Raw genomic sequence first — 20,037 nt, forward strand, 5'->3', positions numbered from 1 at the left:
TGGGGCATGAACCTGTATCCTCTGCATTGGCAGGCGGACTCTCAAGCACTGTGCCACCAGGGAAGCCCAATTTAGGTCTTTAATCCATTTTGAGTTCATTTTTGTGTATGGTGTGAGACAGTGTTCTAATTTCATACTTTTACATGTACCTGTCCAGTTTTCCCAGCACCACTTATTGAAGAGGCTGTCCTTTCTCCACTGTATATTCTTGCCTCCTTTATCAAAGATAAGGTGTCCATATGTGCGTGGGTTTATCTCTGGGCTTTCTATCCTGTTCCATTGATCTATATTTCTGTTTTTGTGCCAGTACCATACTGTCTTGATTACTGTACCTTTGTAGTATAGTCTGAAGTCATGGAGCCTGATTCATCCAGCTCCATTTTTCATTCTCAAGATTGCTTTGGCTATTAGGGGTCTTCTGTGTTTCCATACAAATTGTGAATTTTTTTGTTCTAGTTCTGTGAAAAATGCCAGTGGTAGTTTGATAGGGATTGCATTGAATCTGTAGATTGCTTTGGGTAGTAGAGTCATTTTCATAATGTTGATTCTTCCAATCCAAGAACATGGTATATCTTTCCATCTACTTGTATCATCTTTAATTTCTTTCATCAGTGTCTTATAATTTTCTGCATACAGGTCTTTTGTCTCCTTATGTAGATTTATTCCTAGATATTTTATTCTTTTTGTTGCAATGGTAAATGGGAGTGTTTTCTTGATTTCATTTTCAGATTTTTCATCATTAGTGTATAGGAGCACCAGAGATTTCTGGGCATTAATTTTATATCTTGCTACTTTACCAAATTCATTGATTAGCTCTAGCAGTTTTCTGGTAGCATCTTTAGGATTCTCTGTGTATATTATCATGTCATCTGCAAACAGTGACAGCTTTACTTCTTTTCCGATTTGGATTTCTTTTATTTCCTTTTCTTCTCTGATTGCTGTAGCTAAAACTTCCAAAACTTTGTTGAATAATAGTGGTGAGAGTGGGTAACCTTGTCTTGTTCCTGATCTTAGTGGAAATGCTTTCAGTTTTTCACCACTGAGGACGATGTTGGTTTGTCATATATGGCCTTTATTATGTTGAGGAAAGTTCCCTCTATGCCTACTTTCTGGAGGGTTTTTATCATAAATGGGTGCTGAATTTTGTCAAAAGATTTTTCTGCATCTATTGAGATAATCATATGGTTTTTCTCCTTCAATTTGTTAACATAGTGTATGACGTTGATTGATTTGCGTATACTGAAGAATCCTTGCATTCCTGGAATAAACCCCACATGATCATGGTGTATGCCTTTTAATATGCTGTTGGATTCTGTTTGCTAGTATTTTGTTGAGGATTTTTGCAGCTATGTTCATCAGTGATATTGGCCTGTAGTTTTCTTTCTTTGTGACATCCTTGTCTGGTTTTGGTATCAGGGTGATGGTGGCCTCATAGAATGAGTTTGGGAGTGTTCCTCCCTCTGTTAAATTTTGGAAGAGTTTGAGAAGGATAGGTGTTAGCTCTTCTCTAAATGTTTGATAGAATTCGCCTGTGAAGCCATCTGGTCCTGGGCTTTTGTTTGTTGGAAGATTTTTAATCATAATTTCAATTTCAGTGCTTGTGATTGGTCTGTTCATATTTTCTATTTCTTGCTGGTTCAATCTTGGCAGGTTGTGCATTTCTAAGAATTTATCCATTTCTTCCAGGTTGTCCATTTTATTGGCATAGAGTTACTTGTAGTAATCTCTCATGATCCTTTGTATTTCTGCAGTGTCAGTTGTTACTTCTCCCTTTTCATTTCTAATTCTATTGATTTGAGTCTTCTCCCTTTTTTTCTTGATGAGTCTGGCTAATGGTTTATCAATTTTGTTTATCTTCTCAAAGAACCAGCTTTTAGTTTTATTGATCTTTGCTATTGTCTCCTTCATTTCTTTTTCATTTATTTCTGATCTGATCTTTATGATTTCTTTCCCTCTGCTAACTTTGGGTTTTTTTTTGTTCTTCTTTCTCTAATTGCTTTAGTTGCAAGGTTAGGTTGTTTATTTGAGATGTTTCCTGTTTCATAAGGTAGGACTCTATTGCTGTAAACTTCCCTCTTAGAACTGCTTTTGCTGCATCCCATAGGTTTTGGGTCGTCGTGTTTTCATTGTCATTTGTTTCTAGGTATTTTTTGATTTCCTCTTTGATTTTTTCAGTGATCTCTTGGTTATTAGGTAGTGTATTGTTTAGCCTCCATCTATTTGTATTTTTTACAGATCTTTCCCTGTAATTGATATCTAGTCTCATAGCGTTGTGGTTGGAAAAGATACTTGATACGATTTCAATTTTCTTAAATTTACCAAGGCTTGATTTGTGACCGAAGATATGATCTATCCTGGAAAATGTTCCATAAGCTCTTGGGAAAAATGTGTATTCTGTTGTTTTTGGATGGAATGTCCTAAATATCAATTAAGTCCATCTTGTTAATTGTATCACTTAAAGCTTGTGTTTCCTTATTTATTTTCATTTTGGATGATCTGTCCATTGGTGAAAGTGGGGTGTTAAAGTCCCCTACTATGATTGTGTTACTGTTGATTTCCCCTTTTAAGGCTGTTAGTATTTGCCTTATGTATTGAGGTGCTCTTATGTTGGGTCCATAAATATTTACAATTGTTGTATCTTCTACTTGGATCGATCCCTTGATCATTATGTAGTGTCCTTCTTTGTCTCTTGTAATAGTCTTTATTTTAAAGTCCATTTTTTCTTATATGAGAATTGCTACTCCAGGTTTCTTTTGATTTCAGTTTGCATGGAATATCTTTTTCCATCCCCTCACTTTCAGTCTGTATGTGTCCCTAGGTCTGAAGTGGGTCTGTTGTAGACAGCATATATATGAGTCTTGTTTTTGTATCCATTCAGCCAGTCTGTGTCTTTTGGTGGGAATATTTAATCCATTAACATTTAAGGTAATTATCGATATGTATCTTCCTGTTGTAGACAGCATATATATGAGTCTTGTTTTTGTATCCATTCAGCCAGTCTGTGTCTTTTGGTGGGAATGTTTAATCCATTAACATTTAAGGTAATTATCGATACGTATCTTCCTATTCCCATTTTCTTAATTGTTTTGGGTTTGTTATTGTAGGTCTTTTCCTTCTCTTGTGCTTCTTGCCTAGAGAAATTCCTTTAGCATTTGTTGTAAAGCTGGTTTGGTGGTGCTGAACTCTCTCAGCTTTTGCTTGTCTGTGAAGGTTTTAACTTCTCCATCAAATCTGAATGAGATCCTTGCTGAGTAGAGTAATCTTGGTTGCAGGTTTTTCTCCTTCATCACTTTAAATATGTCCTGCCACTCCTTTCTGGCTTGCAGAGTTTCTGCTGAAAGATCAGCTGTTAACCTTATGGGGATTCCCTTGAGTGTTATTTGTTGCATTTCCCTTGCTGCTTTTAATATGTTTTCTTTGTATTTAATTTTTGATAGTTTGATTAACATGTGTCTTGGCGTGTTTCTCCTTGGATTTATCCTGTGTGGGACTCTCTGTGCTTCCTGGACTTGATTAACTATTTCCTTCCCATATTAGGGAAGTTTTCAACTATAATCTCTTCAAATATTTTCTCAGTCCCTTTCCTTTTCTCTTCTTCTGGGACCCCTGTAATTCAAATGTTGGTGCGCTTAATGTTGTCCCAGAGGTCTCTGAGACTGTCCTCAGTTCTTTTCATTCTTTTTTCTTTATTCTGCTCTGCAGTAATTATTTCCACTATTTTATCTTCCAGGTCATTTATCCGTTCTTCTGCCTCAGTTATTCTGCTATTGATTCCTTCTAGAGTATTTTTAATTTCATTTATTGTGTTGTTCATCATTGTTTGTTTCCTCTTTAGTTCTTCTAGGTCCTTGTTAAATGTTTCTTGCATTTTCTCTATTCTATTTCCAAGATTTTGGATCATCTTTACTATCATTACTCTGAATTCTTTTTCAGGTAGACTGCCTATTTCCTCTTCATTTGTGAGGTCTGGTGGGTTTTTACCTTGCTCCTTCATCTGCTGTGTGTTTTTCTGTCTTCTCATTTTGCTTATCTTACTGTGTTTGGGGTCTCCTTTTTGCAGGCTACCGGTTCATAGTTCCCGTTGTTTTTGGTGTCTGTCCCCAGCAGCTAAGGTTGGTTCAGTGGGTTGTGTAGGCTTCCTGGTGGAGGGGACTAGTGCCTGTGTTCTGGTGGATGAGGCTGGATCTTGTCTTTCTGGTGGGCAGGTCCATGTCTGGTGGTGTGTTTTGGGTGTCTGTGGCCTTATTATGATTTTAGGCAGGCTCTCTCCTAATGGATGGGGCTGTGTTCCTGTCTTGCTAGTTGTTTGCCATAGGGTGTCCAGCACTGTAACTTGCTGGTCGTTGAGTGAAGCTGGGTCTTAGTGTTGAGATGGAGATCTCTGGGAGATTTTCGCCGTTTGATATTATGTGGAGCTGGGAGATCTCTTGTGGACCAGTGTCCTGAAGTTGGCTCTCCCACCTCAGAGGCACAGCACTGACTCCTTGCTGGACTTCCAAGAGCCTTTCATCCACACAGCTCAGAATAAAAGCTAGAAAAAATAGAAAGAAAGAAAGAAAGAGGATAAAATAAAATAGAATAAAATAAAATAAAGTTATTAAAATAAAAGCTAAAAAAATAATTATTATGAAAAAAATAATTAAGTTAAAAAAAGAAGAGAATGGACAGACAGAATCCTAGGACAAATGGTGAAAGCAAAGCTATACAGACAAAATCTCACACAGAAGCATACCCATACACACTCACAAAAAGAGGAAAAGGGGAAAAAATAATATATCTTGCTCCCAAAGTCCACCTCCTCAATTTGTGATGATTTGTTGTCTATTCAGGTATTCCACAGATGCAGGGTACATCAAGTTGATTGTGAAGCTTTAATCCACTGCTCCTGAGACTGCTGGGAGGGATTTCCCTTTCTCTTCTTTATTCTCACAGCTCCTGGGATTCCACTTTGGATTTGGCCCCGCCTCTGCTTGTAGGTCATCTGAGGGCGTCTGTTCTTTGCTCAGACAGGACGGGGTTAAAGGAGCAGCTGATTCGGGGGCTCTGGCTCACTCAGGCCAGGGGGAGGGAGGGGTACGGAGTGCGGGGAGGGCCTGCGGCAGCAGAGGCCAGCATGACATTGCACCAGCCTGAGGCGCGCCGTGCATTCTCCCAGGGAAGTTGTCCCTGGATTCCGGGACCCTGGCAGTGGCGGGCTGCACAGGCTCCCCAGAAGCGGGGTGTGGATAGTGACCTGTGCTCGCACACAGGCTTCTTGGTGGCGGCAGCAGCAGCCTTAGCGTCTCATGCCCGTCTCTGGGGTCCGCGCTTTTAGCCGCTGCTCGCGCCCGTCTCTGGAGCTCCTTTAAGCAGTGTTCTTAATCCCCTCTCCTAGCGCACCAGGAAACAAAGAGGGAAGAAAAAGTCTCTTGCCTCTTCGGCAGCTCCAGACTTTTTCCTGGACTCCCTCCCAGCTAGCTGTGGTGCACTAACCCCCTGCAGGCTGTGTTCACGCCACATAACCCCAGTCCTCTCCCTGGGATCTGACCTCTGAAGTCCGAGTCTCAGCTCCCAGCCCCGCCCGCCCAGGCGGGTGAGCAGACAAGCCTCTCGGGCTGGTGAGTGCCGGTCGACACCAATCCTCCGTGCAGGAATCTTTCCCCTTTGCCCTCCGCACCCCTGTTGCTGTGCTCTCCTCCGTGGCTCCGAAGCTTCCCCCCTCTGCCACCTGCAGTCTCCGCCCGCGAAGGGGCTTCCTAGTGTGCGGAAGCCTTTCCTTCTTCACAGCTCCCTTCCACTGGTGCGGGTCCCATTCCCTATCCTTTTGTCTCTGTTTATTCTTTTTTCTTTTGCCCTACCCAGGTACGTGGTGGGGGGGGGGGGGGTTCTTGCCTTTTGGGAGGTCTGAGGTCTTCTGCCAGCGTTCAGTAGGTGTTCTGTAGGAGTTGTTCCACGTGTTGATGTATTTCTGGTTTATCTTTGGGGAGGAAGGTGATCTCCGTGTGTTACTCTTCCACCATCTTCTCCTGGTCCCCTCAAATGTATTCTTAAATAATTCCACCTCAGCCTCCTGAGCTCCCCAGGTCTGGAAACATTTGCCACCAATAAAATCACTTTCAGCTGGTTAATCTAATGATCTTGGTTTATGCTAGCAAATGCTTTGTCATTTTATGTTTTCATAAAAAGAACATACTAAATTTTGAAGGCTTGTTTTACTCTATTATAGTTAGCCTGTAGTACATCAACAAGCAGAAAAGCTACAGTGTCTGACTTCTAGAAGAATTTAACAAAATTCGTATGCATTTACAACTGGAGGCTGACACGCACTTGTCTAAATAAATAGCCATGGCTGAGTAATATTCCATTGCATATATGTGCCACATCTTCTTTATCCATTCATCTGTCAATGGACATTTAGGTTGCTTCCATGTCCTGGCTATTGTAAATAGTGCTGCAATGAACATTGTGGTTCATGACTCTTTTTGAATTAAAGTTTTCTCAGGATATATGCCCAGTAGTGGGATTGCTGTGTCATATTGTATTTCTATTTTTAGTTTTTTAAGGAACCTCCATACTGTTCTCCATAGTGGCTGTATCAATTTACATTCCCACCAACAGTGCAAGAGGGTTCCCTTTTCTCCACACCCTCTCCAGCAGTTATTGTTTCTAGATTTTTTGATGATGGCCATTCTGACCAGTGTGAGGTGATACCTCATTGTAGTTTTGATTTGCATTTCTCTAAGGATTAGTGATGTTGAGCATCTTTTCATGTGTTTGTTGGCAATCTGTATATCTTCTTTGGAGAAATGTCTATTTAGGTCTTCTGCCCATTTTTGGATTGGGTTGTTTGTTTTTTTTGGTATTGAGCTGCATGAGCTGCTTGTATATTTTGGAGATTAATCCTTTGTCAGTTGCTTTGTTTGCAAATATTTTCTCCTGTTCTGATGGTTGTCTTTTCATCTTGTTTATGGTTTCCTTTGCTGTGCAAAAACTTTTAAGTTTCATTACGTCCCATTTGTTTATTTTTATTTCCATTTCTCTAGGAGTGGGTCAAAAAGGATCTTGCTGTGATTTATGTCATAGAGAGTTATTTGTAGTGAGGTGGATAGACCTAGAGTCTGTCATACAGAATGAACTAAGTCAGAAAGAGAAAAACAAATACCATATGCTAACACATATATGTGGAATCTAAAAAAAAAAAAAAGTTTCTGATGAACCTAGGGCAGGACAGGAATCAAGATGCAAATGTAGAGAACGGACTTGAGGACACGGGTAGGGGGAAAGGTAAGCTGGGATGAAGTGAGACAGTGGCATTGACATATATACACGACCAAATGTAAGATAGATAGCTAGTGGGAAGCAGCTACATAGCACAGGGAGATCAGCTCAGTGCTTTGTGACCACATAGAAGGATGGGAGGGAGACGCAAGAGGGAGGGGATATGGGGAGATATATATATATATATATATATATATATATATATATATATATATATATATATATACACATATATACATGTAGCTGTTATACAGCAGAAACTAACACAACATTGTAAAGCAATTATGCTCCAATAAAGATGTTAAAAAAAAAAAAGTAGCCATGGCTTGATACACATTCACTGTGAAGAGGTACTAAGACAGAGGCATTCAGAGAGCCACATCCTCTACGCAAGCATTAACAAACTCAAGGACAGACTTAACTTCACCCATAGTTCCTGGAAAGAGCAACGACGTTAACTGAATTATTATTGTAGGTATTAAAATACTTCCGTAGTAATAGACCTAAATTATAGGACAGTGGATGAAACCCATTTTACATGGTGTTTCACTTCTTGGACCTATTGAAAGTGCCTGATGTAGCTTCTGCTTACCCTGAAAATCAAGAGTCCATTGTGAGATATTAAATAAATCCTTTCCCTGTTGAAACAATACAGTTTCACATGACAAATACACTTGAAAGAAAAAAGACGAGTAATGCTGCTTCAGGCAACACTGAACTTACCACTAAATCCTGCTAATCACAGGGGACTCTAAACATGTAATTTCACCTTACATTTCCCCTTCCTCTCTACAGGAAACATCCCTGGGCTGCACCAGATCCTACTTGCCATTTCTTCTTTTTGTGACCACAAATAGATAGATCCCCAAAATAGGTTGTCCATTAGAAGAAACACATCCAAGTTCTTACCAACTTACATAGACATCTAAAGACATCACTTGTGCTCTTCTCTTAAAAAAAAAAAAGATTAAAGAATAACATGTCCAGGATCTCTGAAATACTCTTCACAGCACTTAAATCTTTCCACTTACTCTGCACGAAATGCCTTTATAAATGTAAGTGCCAGTGATTCATCACCTTAAATTATTGTTCTGAAAGATCAGTCCAAAGAATATTAGAAGTGTTTTCAACTCATTGCACTAAAGACAAGAAAAAGCACAAATATTTCTCTGTTCTCTGACTTTGTGTTCAAGAGAATCCCATTGATGGGACACTGGAAGCAGTTATTTGGATGCATGTTGCAAATCTCCCATCTCTGAGTTTATGATGGATGTCAGTGAAGTTTGTGGCTGGGTAACAGTAGTCCTACATCAAGGAGATTTACGGGGAGGATGCATTTAGTATTATTCATGAACCACTTAACAAGCTTCAGCCAAGGATACAATATGGCCTTTGTTTATAGTCCCAGGAGGTCCAAAGAGGGATTTTGAAAATTGAAGAGATTTTTTGATAAATGGTAGAGCATCTTGAGGTGTCCCTGAAAGCTAGAAGTATATTTTCCTGTTAACTTGAAGAGTCCTACATTTCATCCTAACTTCCCTGATTCCTCAATAAAAAATTATCAGATAGTCTGCTGGTATTTTATTTTGCTATTGTTCTGCTACATTAAATAACCAAGAGGGACACATTTTATAGAAAAATGTTCATTTCACTCTCTATTACAGGAAGTTGGAGCATCTTAACAGGCTATCCAGACTATTTGAACAGAAATGAAGCAACATATGCTTGAAACTGTCTTTTATATTATATTCTTTATGTTTATGACCTACTTTCTTCTCAAGGAATTGTTATTTATGGCAGTTTATGTGTATAATAGTTCTAACTTAAACCAAGAACTTCAGTTCTGCAGCTAACTGAAAAGCTTGGGAATCAGACGATTGGATTGGCGTGGCTTGGTTGAATTAAATTAGGAAAAAGATTCCACCAGTCTTATTAGTGTGAGAGGGAGTAGTGAGATAATTGATAGAACTGTTAACTAAAGGCGGTAGTTGATATATTTAGACAGAACATTTTTAATATTTTGGAATGTCACTGATTTTCTGAGCAATTTGCAACCAAAAAAAAAATGCCTTCAGAATGTGACCATATTAACAAGCTAGAAATAAAGATAATCTTATTTCAATAAAAGCATAGGACATGACCATGATTTCACCTGACCTAATTCTTAAAAATGATTCCAGAAGTATGTCTGTGCAATCCATTTTAAGGCCACTTTGCCTGAGGTCTTGAAGTGCTGGAGTCTACAGATTGCAGTTTAAAAAATATATCGTTGGGGATGTAACCTCATTGGAACTGTGTGGTTAATAGGCTTTATTTTATATCTCATGCTCTTTATGCAGAGTGCTTTATGTCACTTAAAACGCCCATCCTTCCTTCCAATTTCTGTTACTCCAGTCAAACTGCAAGACCAAGGGCCTCAGATTTCCTGTTGGCTAAAGTGTCTAATATGACTCCAGTGTGGAAGCAACTCACAAAATCATCCAGTTCAAGTCCATTATTTGTTAGCATCAGACACGGGCAAGCTAATACTTCCAAAACATCCCACTATTTGTGAGGTGACAGAAAACTTCTCTATAAGAGTTTTTTCCTCTATCTCTTATCAACTCCCAGAAATGTCTGAAAAAGGTTTAAGGGCCCTCTGACATAGTCAGCAAAGCTACTAAATCAATGTACCTGGAAAAAATACATTTTTTAGAAGACGTATCGTCTCTTATGTACTTGGATTTTAAACTGTAGCACTATTAAAGTATAGAAATTGAAATATGGAGTGGCTGTCAGAAAAAATGTGATGCCACCATAAACAATCTACTAGCTAGATACAGAAAAAATACCACTTTTAATAATTCAGCACACACCAAAAAAACACGCTAAAATTATTTGAAGGTTAACACATAAAAGCTGGGGCAGAGAGAGGAGGGAGAAAGAAGGCTTACTCAAGAATTCTATTAATCCTCACTAATGTTGTTTTGCCTCCAGGCACTAATTCTTCAGGAGAATGCCAAAATGCTAGATATTACCTTGGGTTTCCTGAGCAAGGAGCTGCTTTTTACAGTTTGATCCAGCAATGTTTGTGTCAGCAAGGCTAACAAGTAAACAGGGGCAAATGTTTGCAAAGCAGAAAGTCTATCTGGAGTTCATAAAAGATATTTTGTTGACATCTCAAATAAACCAGGTAGCTGGTCAAATAATTATCATGGTCTCCCTTAATTGTTGAATCAATTGCTATTGATACATGAAACTAGACATTGAGGCGGGGGGAACTGCATTTTTAAACAGAAGCCAATCTTTAGGAACATGTTCATTTGTTAGCTCCTCGGGCCAGTGGCTTGCCAGCCCAGCTTGTGCAGTGAAAATGGTGCATTTCTTCAGTTTAATTACTGGCATTTAGTTACCCATCTCCACATTTTTGACATCCTGTTAATTCAAATCTTCAAACTAATAACTTATATTGTGCAAAGCAAGAGTGCTTAAAAGTAAAGGTACTGGTAGTTTTCAGATAAAGGGAGCAAACTTCTTTTTAAGAATCCCTACAGGTGCTTATCTAAATCTGTCAAGGCAGTGATTATAACACATAAATATGACAGGGTTCACTGATAAAGGTGTTGTCAGTGACTGCAAACACAGGCACCCGACATGAAGAATATCTGTGCCTGATATTATGTTTATATTCAAATTTAAGCATATTCATATAATCACTTCCCCAGCAAGATTAGAGATAGTTTCAAAAGGGGCAAAGCAGTTGGTCCTCTTTCTCTGCAAAACTTTAGCTACTTCTCCATTAGAAACAAGCGATTTTGTTTCCAAATTTAAACTTTTTATTTAAGTAAATGTCTCTTTACTTATATAAATATTACAGAGAATCAGTTCCAAGACCTTGAATACATTGTACATTTTCACATTGAAATTCATATAGAAATGTACTAGGGCATATATATTTGCTGGTGTCAATCCCCACTTAGCATCTCTCGCCTCTCGCCTCCTTCTAGAAGTCCTACCAACTTCAAAAGTTGTACTCTGGCCTAGGGTTCAGGCTGCACACAGATTGCTGAGTGTGTTCCAGGCAGAAGCCATGGAGAAACGGAAGCAAAAAGGAGACAGCAGAGCAATAATTCTGTCCAATTCAGATGGAATCAAATGCTGTCTACTAAAAAAATTTCTAACCACAGCAATGTATTCACTTTTATTTTCCCCTTGAGGCCATATTCATTTAAGAGCTATGACTGCTGGACTCTGAAAAAGGAATTGAGAATTTTTTTAAAAAAGAAAAAGAAAACCTGGCCCCTGCCTTCAAGGAGCTTGTATGGGAACACCTGCATGCAAATGGCTACAATCATAGTGCTTACTATGGTCCATGCTTTATATAAATTATTTTAACCCTCTTATCAAGTCTATAGCGTAGGTATTATTATGATCTCCATTTTATATATGAAGAAATGGAGCATAGAGAGATTAAGTAATTTGTCTGAACTCACACAGCTGGTAAATGAAAGACACAGGAAATCTGGCCCCGGCGTTCAGGTTCTAACCCCTCATACCGCACTGTCACTTAACCTACAACAGAAAAACAGGAGAGAAAGAAATGCAGGTGGGGGGTGAAGGAAGCTGGAAGAATGGTGGGGAGGTGATGGCAGAGAAGGCAGAAAGGACATTTAGCTGGATGTGATCAAAACACCATTTAAGAGGAAAAAGGGGACATGAGTTAAAACTTCAAATTTGACTAATGGTCCCTGGAAATAAACAAAGAAGATTTCTAAACAATTTTGAAAAAGAATTTTGTTTTCATATAGTTTCCTCTGCTTGTATATATGTGTTTGTTAACCCTTCCCTTTGTATCAGTTTTCTAGCAACCTGAAAAGTTGCAGTATATCTCTCAGAAAAGAAAAAGGCTGAATCGTAATTCAGTTTATCTAGAAAATGTTACTGTGCTCCCAAAATACATATATTACTTCTCCATAGCAATGGTTATTTTAGAGGTTAAACACTTTCATAAAACAGGTGTGACTCCTACTTATCTAAAACAGGTGTGACTCCTACTTATCTAAATTTAAATTTAATTAAATTTAGCTAAAGGAAGTGTTTTATTCTTTTTTGTTGTTTTTCTTTAGTTTGGTCAAAACTGCCTCACAGTCTATAGTTGTGATTTGCACAGGTTAGGAAATCTGAAATCCTTTTGCTTTGGAAAGCTGGTAAGCACAGAAAACGGGAGAAAATATATATATCTGGTAAAGAATATTTCTATAACATTCCAGGTAGACAGACTGAAGGGATGGCGTTTGATAGAAATCACTCTACAAATTACAATTTGGGGGTTGGAGGCATGTTACACCCATTGTCATAGGCAAATTGGCCTCTCCCCTTTCCCTTCCTTCCTCCACAACAGATTTCTGTTAACTAGAAGGTGGCCATTTCGAGAAGTGCTATATTGAGTTGTAGGATAGTAAGAAATGTCGGGTAGCTGATATACTGTGAAGGGAGCAGCTTAACAGCAGATTTAACTGATAATTCCTAGTTTTCGGTAGGCTCATTAGTGCTAACAGTGTGGAATTTAAGAAACACTGTTCTAATCAGTACAGCTGTAGGTTAGGCATTAGACGTTAGGGTCTCCAGAAATTGAACCCCAGATAGCTCTTAGAACTGGAGGCTATGTCTTATTTCACTGTCCTAAACCACTAGAAAAAATAATAGCCACAGCATGTTTAATTTCACTGTCATCAAAGTATTTGGAGAAAAAATAATCTTTTAAGAGCACTTTTGGATTTTCATTAATATGTTTTATAATCCCTTGAGAAATTTCTAGCAAAGCAGCCAATGAGAACGTGATAATAACAAGGTTTGGGTTTGAATGAAGTATGTTTTTGTGTGCTTTTGGTTCAGGTATCTACAATGTCACGAGGAAACCATTCATAATTTATGTTCTACTTTGTCAGATTTTGATCAAATTGTCCTATACATCTCAATTTTATTTTCTAGAGCACAATCGTAATGTTCCCCACTATTTGTGGATGAAGTAGACTTTCAGGATTCAAACCAACAGTCACTTAATTCTACTTTGAGATAATGAAAATAATATAAAAATAAAAATCAACCCCATATTCTGCAGCTACATGAAGTGTGAAGATTTAAGTATTCTAGTGACAGCCTGTAACAAGAACAGAAAGTGGTATACCATTTATCAAGTTATTTAATATGTTCTAAAAAGGTGGAAAACACAGATATTTCCACTATATTCTCTAGACAGTAATGTCTGCAGGTATTCTTCTGAAGCCTTCGTGCTGAGGACTCTTTTGTCCAAAGAATTTTAAGAAGGTCTCCTGTGAGCCCTTTTCATTAATCACCAGCGTCGTCTACACGGGAGTTTCCCGAAAGGGGTGGAGGAGAGCCTTGTGTTGAGAGACCTTCAGAAACAGACAACAAGTGCACCCCCAGCCCGAGACAGGGTCATGTAGAGTGGAAATATGAGCTCCTAACCCTTGACCCCTCTGCCTCTTTATTTTGATTCCTTGAACAATGCACGGTTGGCAGGCACAAGCAGTGGCCAGTTCGTCTCTCTTTTGTTAGGCTTGGGAAAAACTCAGGGTAGCTCGCTGTGACTCCCACCTAAGGGCTTGCCTGGTTTTTAATTAGAAAGAATTACAACTCACACCATATTTTTTCAAATCATGGTTTTTAAAATGACCCACACAGTAACACATTTTTCAGATTTCCACAGTCAAATGAACTTGTTACAAAGCACCATTACTTAATGAACAGGATTTTTTGGGTGCATCTACTCAGATATTTACAAATTTAGCTGTTTTTGCCCCTGTAGTTAATGTCCTAATCACTTTGTGAAGTGATTTCACTAATGTTAGTAATCCCAGATCCTGGAAGGAAGACAGGAAGAACCACTACGCCAATTTAGGAGCAAGGTTAACATTATCCATATATGTTTTTACAGCCTCGGAGAAATAACAAAAATTATAAAAAATTCTCAAAGAACTGCTTATTCAATTATGACCTTATAGTCAAAAAAGCTTAAATAGATTTTTTTTTTCTAAAAACACAGTTTATTCTCATTTAATGATAAAATAATCTGGTCTCTTTACATTTGATAGATTCCAGGATTCTAAAAGCTTATATATTTGTTGCCCCAATCAAGTAAGTTGCCATGGGCTTTTGTCCAAAGAGAATAAAAAATGTAGCGTTCAAAGAAGCTGTGGAGTAAATGACACATCGTTTTGGTTCCAACAATTCAAAGAAGAATAAGCAGAGAGTTAGCAGTCAACTAACATTTTGGTACATAATAGCAGAAAAAAATCCAGATTTTCTATTTTTCCTACAGAAATATTTATCCCCACACCCCTCTCTCTTTTTTATCTTCCTCTACCTCTTCCTCCTGTTCCCACACAAACAAAGATCTTGAACTCAACTTTACCATTTACAGTTGGAATTGTTTACTGGTGACTGTTTACAACCTGTAATTTGCTTAAACTTTTAAAAAAAAGTTAGTTGGGGCTATTCTGGAGCCGGTGCGAGCAAATCTAGTGTCAAAAGCATTCAGAGTCGTTCCATTTGTTCAGTTTCAATTCAGGTTCAAACACAAGCACCTACGTTGAATATTTTAATTATGAGGTTGAAATTTTAATTATTCCCTTAGCATTTAATGAGGCTTTAAGATAGACTTTACAATAGTGTTGTTTGTTTTTTAGGCTACTCTAAAAATGTTAAATCACTACTTTCTCAGTTAAGTATACAACCCCAAAATTATTTTCATGTGATACTTTTCTTCTCTTTGGGATGTACAACTCCTTGTCCCAGCCTCCTGGAAAAATGCTTTACGCAATTACTCAGTAATGGAAAACAAACTTTGTCTATCAAAATAGTTTTCAATGTATTATGCAACTTTTCACCTCAGTTAGATACTTAAAAAAAAAAAAAAAAGGTGTAAAGAATCTGGTTTGGGGAAGAAAATTATGACCGCTGAAGGCAGTTAGAAACATGGACCCAGAACTACAGTCAAAATTAGGAGAATGGACTTGGAGATTTTATAGAGAAGAAAGAAAAGATGTTAAGACATATGATTGTAAATAATATCCTTTTATTTTTTAAGAAACCATAATATTAAAGATACATCATTTTTTTTCCAGGTACTGCGGTACCTTTACTTTTAAAACATGTTTTCTATATTAATATACGACTTCCCCTATTATAATCAAAAAGCATTCATAAATTCAGACTTTTCTTAAAAAGATGTCAACATCATTGCAATTTTTAAACAGATCCATTTTCCAGTTAAATAAGTTGAGTTAAAAATTGCCTTCTATCTTATCTTTGCTTTTTATCCCATCTCCTACCTTTCATTAGAGCCCTCCTTCTCTCAATTATTACTTCTTTTCCATTTACCTTCAAGTCTTTCTCCTCCCTCTCACTGGCCAAAAATTGGTCCCCATGACCATTTAAAAATGCTTGCATCTCTCCAATGTAAAATCAAACAAACAACAACAAAAAATACCACACAATTTCTTTTCTCACTCCAGCTTCTACCCTACTACTTTCCTTTCCTTTACAGCTAAAATTCTAGAAACTGGTGTCTGTATTTCCATACACTACTTCATTTGCACCCATGACAAGCAGGTTTCTGTCTCTACTAAGCCACAGAAACTTGCATCACTAGAAACTCCCTACTGCTAAATCTAACCTAAATCCCAAATCTTACTTACCTCTGCAGCATTTGACACTGCCAACCACTTCTCTGGACTCCTCTCAAAACACACTCTCCTAAGCTTTTTCTTCCTCCTTCTTTCAAACTTCATTTTTTTTTTTTTTTTTTTTTTTGCGGTACGTGGGCCTCTCACTGTTGCGGCCACTCCCATTGCGGAGCACAGGCTCCGGACGCGCAGGCTCAGCGGCCATGGCTCACGGGCCCAGCCGCTCCGCGGCATGTGGGATCTTCCCGGACTGGGGCACGAACCCGCGTCCCCTGCATCGGCAGGCGGACTCTCAACCACTGCGCCACCAGGGAAGCCCTCAAACTTCATATTTTGAAACCATTCCAAACAAAGTTGCGAGAATAGTACAAATAATTCCCCTTACCCAGATTCAACTATTTGTAATATTTTTCCACTTTTGTACTTTCTCTTTTTTCTTGATAGATGATAGATAGATAAATAGATAGTTAAGGAGATATGCTAAGTTTTTTCCTGAGTCTTTTCAGCATACTTCACTTCTCTTTACTCCATGTCACTTCTATAAGTGTTTCCTAAAAACAATATTCCCTTACATAGCCACAGTACAATTATCAAATTCAAGAAATTTAATATTGATACAAAATTTTATCTAATACAATCCATTTTCCTAATGTCTTTTACAGCTTTTTTGACCCAGAATTTTTGACGAATTGCACAATGCATTTATATGCTTTTTTGAATCTATTTAATCTTGAGAGTTCCTCAATCTTTCTTTGACTTTCAAGTCAGCGACATTTTTAAAGAACAAAGGTTAATTGTTTTATAGAATGCTTTTCACCCTGAGTTCTCTGATTTTTTTTCTATTTTAAATCCAACTTTTAAATATTTGGGGCTGGAATACTGTATAAGGAATATTCTATGCCTTTCAGAGTATCAAATCTGGTGGACGATGATGTTCATTTCTCCTTATTAGTGATATTAATATGGATCATTTGGTTAAACCTTTGTCAAATATCTCCACCATATGTTTGTTATTTCTCCTTTGGTAGTGTGAAAAAAAGAAATCAACAGAAACCTCAATTAAATAGAGTTGGGAGATCAGAAGGGGGACCTCTCATGCCCTGCAATGGTAACAGAGCCCAACAGGAAGAAAAAAGACTCCTTTTCTTTCCTGGTAAAGACTTAGCCAATGAAAAGCCATGGACTTTTTATTTACTATAGCTCACCCAAGTTCCTTTTCCCCTCTATAAAAGACTTCTCCTTCCTTTGCCATTCAGGAACATGTATATGGCTCACCATGGTTGCAGATCCTGAACTGCAATTTTCTGCTGATCCCAAATAAACCCATTTTTGCTAAAAAATATCTGGCAGTCTATTTGTTTCAGGTCAAATTTTGGTGGCCCATACAGGATCAGAGAAGACCCCCAAAGGCTCTAGGGCTGGTGAGCAAACAGGTGTGGTATCCACTATTGAACCCATTGTTACCCACTGCTTTCTCACTGACCCTGGAGTTTGAAGGTACATCTATATCCTGGATCCAAGCTCACACACTTTTTGTATTCAAAGCTCTCCAGGTTTTATCTAGAATCTATTTTAAGGATTTGTCTTTTTGGTTAAGATCTTGTTCTGTATTCAAGTACTCATTTGGCACTTTGGTCTGATTTTGAGATCAGACTCTTTCAACCAAAGCTGGCTGAAAACATCTTCAGCGCATTCCTTCAGGAACAGGGGCTGCTTCACTGAAACTGTGCCATTTTTCAGCCTTCAGCCTATTCCTTTGGAAGGGGCTATTCCCTGGAAATCAGCTGAAAAAGGCTTTGGCCTGGCCTCTCCAAGAACAAGCTGTTTCCTTAGAATTAGCTGGTGTTTAAGCTTGGAAGCTGATTGGATTAAGCTGTTTGAGCTGTAAGCTGTCTGAGCTGTTTGAAAATTGTTGTTTTACTCTAAAGAAACACTTCTGACAAATGACATCTCAGTTATCTAAATATTTTGAGGGTGTCCCCCAACAGGGACTCCAACTGAATTTACATTTAAAAACCTTAGACCTTCCTCATGCTCATTTACAACTAAATGGACCTACCTGACCAAAGGAGAACTTTTGAAATCCCCAAACTTATTTTCCTTAAAACTGAATTGGACTACAATTGCTCAGAAATTCCCAGAACTGAGTAGAACGTTTATTTCGATTGTTATTCTGAGGCTAACAAGGTTATCAGGAGTCTACAATTGGCTCTTTGTAAAACAAGATTTTAAGATTAACTGAGATAAAAGAAAGATAAAATGGCTCCCAAAGCCTCAGGTTCTTCTTCCTTGCCTTCCTTTTCTCAGGCTCTGCCTCCAGCACCATCTCTCTCCTTCCCCTCTACACCACCTATACTCTCAATACCCCCATACTAGTCCTCTCGCCAAACTTCCCCTTCTCTCTGAAACTCTCTCCACTTCCTTTTCCTCTGAATTTGCCAGAACCTGTCCCTTCAAAATTAAGCCTTCTGAAGATCCAGAGGCTAAACCCTTCATTTCTTATGTTTCCTGGCCTAAAACTGAACTGCAAGCCACAGTCAAAGATTTTCCCAAAGTAACTGAAGATCCTCACAGATTTACTAAAGACTTTAATATAGTCATTCAGACTTATCAACCTAGTTTCTCTGACTTATATCTGCTAGTTCATGTGCTTGTCAGTGAAGGCCAGGCCCAGCACTGGAATGAAGATCACTAGGTGGGAAAATCTTGAAGGGTCTCTAGAATTACAACTGTGAGACCAGCCTGCTAACTTATTATACGATCTGGCTCAAGCAATTGCTTTCACTGAGCAATTCCTAGAGCTTTTCTAAAACCCGTTGATTGAAACAAAAATTAGGCTTGCACACAAAAATCTGAGGAATCTGTTCATGAATGTTGCAACTGACTTCGGATCATTTTTAAAGAAAATTTTGGTTTCCCTTCAGATGTTGATTTCACTCAGGTAGCTTTTGACTCTATGTTTATTAATGGACTAAACTAGGACCTTTCCCTTCTAGTAAAAAGGACCAGGATGGAATGGGAAACTATGTCCACTTCAGATTTAGTTAATCTGGCTAACCAACTCTCTCACATTCCAGACAAGTCACCTCAAAGGAAGACCACCAAATTCTTAATCTTCAACTCCAGCAAATAAAGGGTCCCAAACAAAACCAGAAATCTCCTAGTTACTGCTATTATTGCAAAAAGCCAGGATATTAGAAAATAGATTGTTACAAATTCTAGTGCTTTAAGCACTTTCACCTCTCTAATCAGCCTTTCCAAAGTCCTCCCAATTCTCAATGACAAGGCCCCAGGGAACTACAGGTGCTCCTCCCAATCTTCCCTCTTAATTGGCTTGGAGAAACGTTTCTCCAGATTGGGGATTAACCTCTTCCAGTCCTAACTGACACCTGAGCCACACTCTTGGTGCTCAGCCCCTTGACTGTAAAGCGGCCCTTGCCTCAGAGTACTAAAGCACTTCAAATAGTGGGGCCCTGTAATGAACCTCAAGAGATTCCTGTCTCTGAATATATTCCCATGTGTTATGCCCCTTGGGAGATACACACCATTTTCTCCTTAGTTCCTCTACCCCTACCCATCTATTAGGTCAAAACATCTTAGAGTATCATGCCAGAATTTCTTTTTACCCCCCCCCAAAAAAAGAAATAATTCTAGAATTTAACAGTAATCAAAGTAACCCATCCGGTGAATTAAATAACACTAATTTAATTTGTTACATCTCTGACAATACTAGAGCTGATTCTGGAAACACTGATTGTTTACCACTATTGAATCAACTACCATCCTCCTGATGGACAAAATCACCAACGCTTGTTTGCAAAATTCACAGCGCACCTCCCATCAAGATTCAAATAGATCCCTCAAAACGTCTTCCCCAAATTAATCAATACCATATAAGTAAAGAAGTCTTTCAAGGCATAAAGCTCATCATAAAAGATGTAAGGCTCAAAGTTTCATTATCCATTGCACTAGCCCCTGTAACACTCCCATTTTACCCACAAGAAAACCTGAGGGCCCAGAATGGAGGTTTGTCCAGGACCTCCAAGCAATAAACAACATTGTTATCCCATAACACCCCATTGTTCCTAACCCT

Source organism: Leucopleurus acutus, assembly GCF_964270905.1.
Source record: "Leucopleurus acutus genome assembly, chromosome: 5".
NCBI classification, from domain to species: Eukaryota; Metazoa; Chordata; class Mammalia; order Artiodactyla; family Delphinidae; genus Leucopleurus; species Leucopleurus acutus.